Genomic DNA, 6,206 nt, shown 5'->3' on the forward strand with positions numbered 1-6,206 from the left:
TTCCTCACGATAGATTCACTGATTTGTCTTATGAAGCCGTCATCAACACGAACACAATGATTGCAGAAGCAAACTCTGTACCTACACGATCGAGACACAAGACTGATTATTTCACAGCTGCAATGTGAATAGAGAACAAAGACGTTTTGGGATAAGCTTACTCACGTCAGGTCTTCACTGACAAGCTAGGAACAGACGGAAAATTCCGAACAAAAGTAAATGACGTCAAAGTCTCTTTCGCTTTGCGTGTAACTTTGTCATGACGTCTTTTTGTGACGACAGTATACGCGACAGTTTGTTCGCTTCCGGTGTCATTTTAGACTGAAAAGCAACTCAAAAGAAGGAGCTAAGCCTGTGTCTTGAAACAGCTGAAACACTCTTTTGGATTGCCGTTTCAATGTTAACCAAAAAGTTAAAGAAAAAAAACAAGGTTCAGTTGCGAACTGACAGCGGATTGAGCATTTATTCCTGTTGATGAAGGTACGATTGAAGCTTTATTCTCTCCGTCAACCAACAATATACACCGATTAACAGTTTCGTGGCCATTTTAGATTCGCACATGCGCACATCTTTTTCTAAGAGCACTTTTGCTTCTTCTTCCTCTTCCGTTTTCCTGTTTTTGAGAAAATGCGCATCCGCAGATCGTTTTTTCGAAAGTTGTTTCTTCTTCTTTCTGTTCCGGTTGATTTGAGAAAGCGTAGATTCAGTCGGCAGAAAGTGCAATTGTGTAGTCTTCCAGCCCTGAAGTTGTTTTGAAGTGTTCGAAGAAAGAGTGTAAAGGTTCTAAGGATTACATCGGGCACACAAACACGCGATTTTCCTTTTTTCCCCCTTTGATTTGAACGCGTGCGCAGATCGTTTTTTGCGAGTATGTTTGTACTTCTTCCTCTTCCGCTTTCCCTCTTCGTTCCATGTAAACGCCGAAACTGTTAACTGGTGTATGGACGCATCTTGAACACACGACCAGTACCGTGTAACTGGCCTTGATACCGAACGATTCAAGGGGGGCAATCTCAGTCATCTGAAAGAGGGAAATCCAAACGCAATCCGCCTTGTTCGATTTTATGGGCTTGGACGATAGAGAAAAATAAGAAAAGCAAAAGCTGGAGTCCAGTCTGGACGAAACTGCTATCAAGAACGCAGAATTGATTTTTTGTGAGTTTTTTTTTTAGCCGTAAGCGCCATGTTTATCGGAGCAGGAAACTCTTCCAGAGTGAGGCCCCTTTGTTGGTTTCACTGCGGCCGCCAGCAGTTATGAGAAATTCGAAATGAAAAATGGCGCTTACGGCTAAAAAAAAAACTCAGAAAAAAATCAATTCTGCGTTCTTGATAGCAGTTTCGTCCAGACTGGACTCCAGCTTTTGCTTTTCTTATTTTTCTCTATCGTCCAAGCCCATAAAATCGAACAAGGCGGATTGCGTTTGGATTTCTCTCTTTCAGATGACTGAGATTGCCCCCCTTGAATCGATCGGTGACCACCGGCACGGTTGGCCTAGTGGTAAGGCGTCCGCCCCGTGATCGGGAGGTCGTGGGTTCGAACCCCGGCCGGGTCATACCTAAGACTTTAAAATTGGCAATCTAGTGGCTGCTCCGCCTGGCGTCTGGCATTATGGGGTTAGTGCTAGGACTGGTTGGTCCGGTGTCAGAATAATGTGACTGTGCTGCGACTTCTGTCTTGTGTGTGGCGCACGTTAAATGTCAAAGCAGCACCGCCCTGATATGGCCCTTCGTGGTCGGCTGGGCGTTAAGCAAACAAACAAACAAACAAACAAACAAACAAACAAAAATCGTTCGGTATCAAGGCCAGTTACACGGTACTGGTCGTGTGTTCAAGATGTGTTTGGACGTTGCATACGGAAAGGAGAGTTTGCTGATTATGTGCTAAACATTAGAAAGACCGTCTGCTAGAATGCAGCTACTGGAATGTTGCAAGGTTTGTTGCCTGTTAAAGAACTGGATTTTACACGCAATGTATTTCATCAGTGAAAGGTAAGGCCTAAAAAAAAAATAGGTGTGGTTACGGTAACCCGACCTACCCTATTTTTAGGGGCCGATCCTATAACTTTTTATTACATTTGTCAACAAAAAAAACAAAAACCAGTGCAAAAAACGCAATGAAAGCGAAAGCGCCTGTGTCGCACACTTATTTCCTTGTCAAGTACGTTTAATTTGTACACATTAGAAAAAAAAGTAAAAAGAAAAAAAAAGTGATTGCCTACCTACCTACCCTATTTTTTTTGGCTATGTTACCGTAACCACACCTATTTTTTTTGTTGGCCTAAGCAACAAACAAAGCAAATGGCATCGTCTGTCATCCAGTCACAAAGACAAACCTGGCCAGGTAGTGTGCGCTTCATACACGTCGAACAAACCGGAACCATGCGTCTTTGTTATTACGAATATCCAAAGGCTATTCACCTACTTCCCGCTGCGGTTGAAAAGGATATACACCTACTTCCTGCGGTTGAAAAGGATATTCGCCTACTTCCTGCGGGATATGGCCCGATCATCGGAATAGGGCTGAGTGAGACTATCCAATCACAACCCCCGAATTCCCCCACGTGTCTATCAGAATAGCAATATTATGTGGGTGTTTTTTTTCATTTATCCCGTTGTATCTTTGTTTGGGCTTGTCCGTTTCGTTTTTCGTGAACAAGACAGATTCAACCCCATAAAAACATCCACACGAACTTCCTTATCGGCCGGCTAAATGACAAGAAACAACAGACAAGTAGGCCCTATTTCAGTGTGAATGAGCGTAAGCCTTTTTCAATTTGGATCGGAACGTGACACTGAGGCGCATTCTTAGTACTCTGAGAAAAGAAATACTCTGAATTCTGTATTCCGTACAGCCCCCCTCCCTCCTCCCCTGTATCACTGACTCTCATCTCCCACACCATTGTGAAATTGAGATTTACGGTCTTGACTGGCAGCAGTGGTCCATTAGGCACACCTACCCAAACAGATCGACTGCTAACGTTCAACAATCAATCATCAAAAAACAAGAATGTGTTGGAACGTTTTAATTTTAACAAAGCATGACCTAGTTGACGAGTTCGTCGGCCCATTTAGGAATGAGTTTTGTTAAAATGCTTTCAGCGTTTCCCACCGATTCACCCGGAACACTACAGAAGCAATTGGGGAAAGAAAACACTCTGACACCTCAACTACCCCAGCCCACCAGTGTGTGTGTGTGTGTGTGTTTGTGTGTGTGGTGTGTGTGTGTGTGTGTGTGTGGTGTGTGTTTGCGTGCGTGTGTGTGTATGTCAGTGAATGTTTGTGTCAGTGTGTGTGCGGTGTGTGTGTGTGTGTGCCACACTTTCCTTATAAGGTTATTATTAGTTAAAAAAAAACCCAGTTAAAACAGCTCTTAGCTTGTATAACGATATTTGTGTGTGTGTCAGTGTGTGTGTGTGTGTCAGTGAGTGTGTGTGTGTGTCAGTGTGTGTGTGTGTGTGTGTGTGTGTGTGTGTGTGTGTGCCACACTTTACTTATAAGATTTTTTTTTTTAAGAAGTTAAAGGCATATGTACGCGCTCCCGTGTTTACAAAGTGTAGTTTGCCCATAATCGATGTCAAACGCACCATAAGACCATATAATGACGATATGTCACCATGCGCGGACCATAATACATGCATTACAGCTTGTTCTAGCCTCTGAAAAAGTGAGGATGTCAACAAAGCCGCGGTGTTAGCTCCCTTGCATCAACGTTACATGTGTTGCCAAATCTATAAATAGGACGATCCAGATCAAAATGAAAATTAACATATCTCAACATTGAAGGGGTCCTAGACCACAATATTTTGCAGGGAACTTAATTTAGCATGTCTCCAGCTGTTGGTAAAGCAATTAGCGTGTATAGTCATCGAGTACATATGCCTTTAAAACAGCTCTTAGCTTGTATAACGATATTATCCAAAAACTGGACTACAGAGAGAGAGAGAGAGAGAGAGAGAGAGAGAGAGAGAGAGAGAGAGAGAGAGAGAGAGAGAGAGAGAGAGAGAGAGAGAGAGAGAGAGAGAGAATATACAAAACTCAGCCCCCCCCCCCCCCTTTCCGCCCGCCACAGCCACACCCGACTTTCATGTGCCTGTGAATTTTTTACGTTGTTTTAAGTAGTTCATGTCTTGATATGTATATATACCGTCATTCACTGACTGAGCCTGTTTGACAGCGAAGCTGCACTTCAGTGTTCGAGCTTACGTGCTACTATTAGCGTCCGTGTCGCTCGCTTGCCAGTTGATATAAGCCCGTCATTCAAGGCCACGGTATCACCGTCACAATCATCTTACCTTACACCCCCATTCCACACAACCGTTCTAGGTCCCGTTCCCGAACCGACCAAGGAACGGTGCGGGCACGGGAGGGATCGGGAGGGAACCGTAATGGAACGTAAATGATCGTTAACGGAACTGCTTTGATCGGTAGGGACGGTTGCGCTTGGGCTGCATGTTCACAATTTTAGCCGTTACCCTCCCGATTAGAATGAACGGTAACGGAACCTTAACCCATCGGTAACGGAACGCTTGGATCGTTAAAGGAACTTAAAACAACGGTAACGCAACGGTAGCGCTCTCACACACTATCATACCGACATTCCACACAACCGTTCTAGGTCCCGTTCCCGGACCGACCAAGGACGGCTAGCGCTGCCACTATGATCAGACGCTGCTCAAAGATGCCAAACACGGCCGTTTGCGCAGCGTTCCATTGTTGTGGCAGCCGTTCTTGGTCGGTACGGGAACGGGACCTAGAACGGTTGTGTGGAATGGGGGTGTAACTTTGCCAAAAAATGACAACAGGCAAAACAAAATACGCAAGCTAGCTAAACTAAGGCCCCCTCCCCCCCCCCCCCAAAATAAAAGGTGTGGTTAAGGTAACATAGCCAAAAAAATAGGGTAGGAAGGTAGGCAATCACTTTTCTTTTTTTTTAACTTTTTTTTCTAATGTATACAAATATTAAACCTACTTGACAGGGAAATAAGTGTGCGACTCGAGCGCTTTCGCTTTCATTGCGTTTTCTGCACTGGTTTTGTTTTTTTTTTTTTGTTTTTTGACAAATGTAATAAAAAGTTATAGGGTCGGCCCCTAAAAATAGGGTAGGTCGGGTTACCGTAACCACACCTATTTTTTTTTTATTTTTTAGGCCTAAACAACATTTTCTGGGTAACTGGCGTAGAAAGTTTGAATGAAATGACATGGGAATGAATGCTTTTAACTTGGGTGCCACATTTGTCGCAATCATTGTTGGTCGAAGTTTATGATGCCGCAAGCCAGTCCACTTATTTACATAGATAGCATTCCCCACTCCCTTTTCAAACCACGGGTTTATATAGAGATATAGATAGACCAGAAGGTCTCTATTGCACAACGCACAGGTGCGCCGAAAAGCGGACTGCATGAGTCAGTGTCGAGTGAGAATGAGGTATTTTGCAATTGGAGCCAAAAAACTTCCATAGATTGCTTTCTCAAGGGCCATTAAAAATAGCTTTCATCTCATTGCTGCTCTGCGATAACACTTGTAAGAAGGGGGAAAACAAAAAACAAAAGGCTCGTTTGTAATTATTTATTTGTAATTAAGTATTCGTTGGTCTGGGTAGAAGCTGTTTTTATTAGATGTTTAATTACACTGGCGCCAAAGACGCTGCCCTTCACGTAATAATCATGGCGAAGAGCAGCACACGCACACACACACAGGCCTTGACCTATTATAAACGAACACACCCAATCTCAGGCTATCATTTCACAATATATCAACGCACCACATAGGGTGCGAATGTTCTCTTAACACCTGATGTGGTTGCTGTCAACGATGATCACGTCATTTGATTCTCCACGTTCGCTACTCACGGACTTTTTGCTGACTTTGTAAGGTTTTAAACACCCCATAAGTCACACGCCTTTCGTTCTCGTTTCTGTCCTTCTAATACACACACACATACACGCACACACACTGACACACACATATACACGCACATACATATACACGCACACACACGCACACACACACACGCACGCACGCACACACACGCGCGCGCACGCACGCACGCACGTACACACACACACACACGGCACACACCATACACACACACCACACACACACACGCACACACACACACACACCACACAAACACCACACACACAAACACACAAACACCACACACACACACACACACCACACACACCCACACACACACCACACACAC

This window comes from Littorina saxatilis, linkage group LG15 (assembly GCF_037325665.1).
Source record: "Littorina saxatilis isolate snail1 linkage group LG15, US_GU_Lsax_2.0, whole genome shotgun sequence".
Taxonomy (NCBI): domain Eukaryota; kingdom Metazoa; phylum Mollusca; class Gastropoda; order Littorinimorpha; family Littorinidae; genus Littorina; species Littorina saxatilis.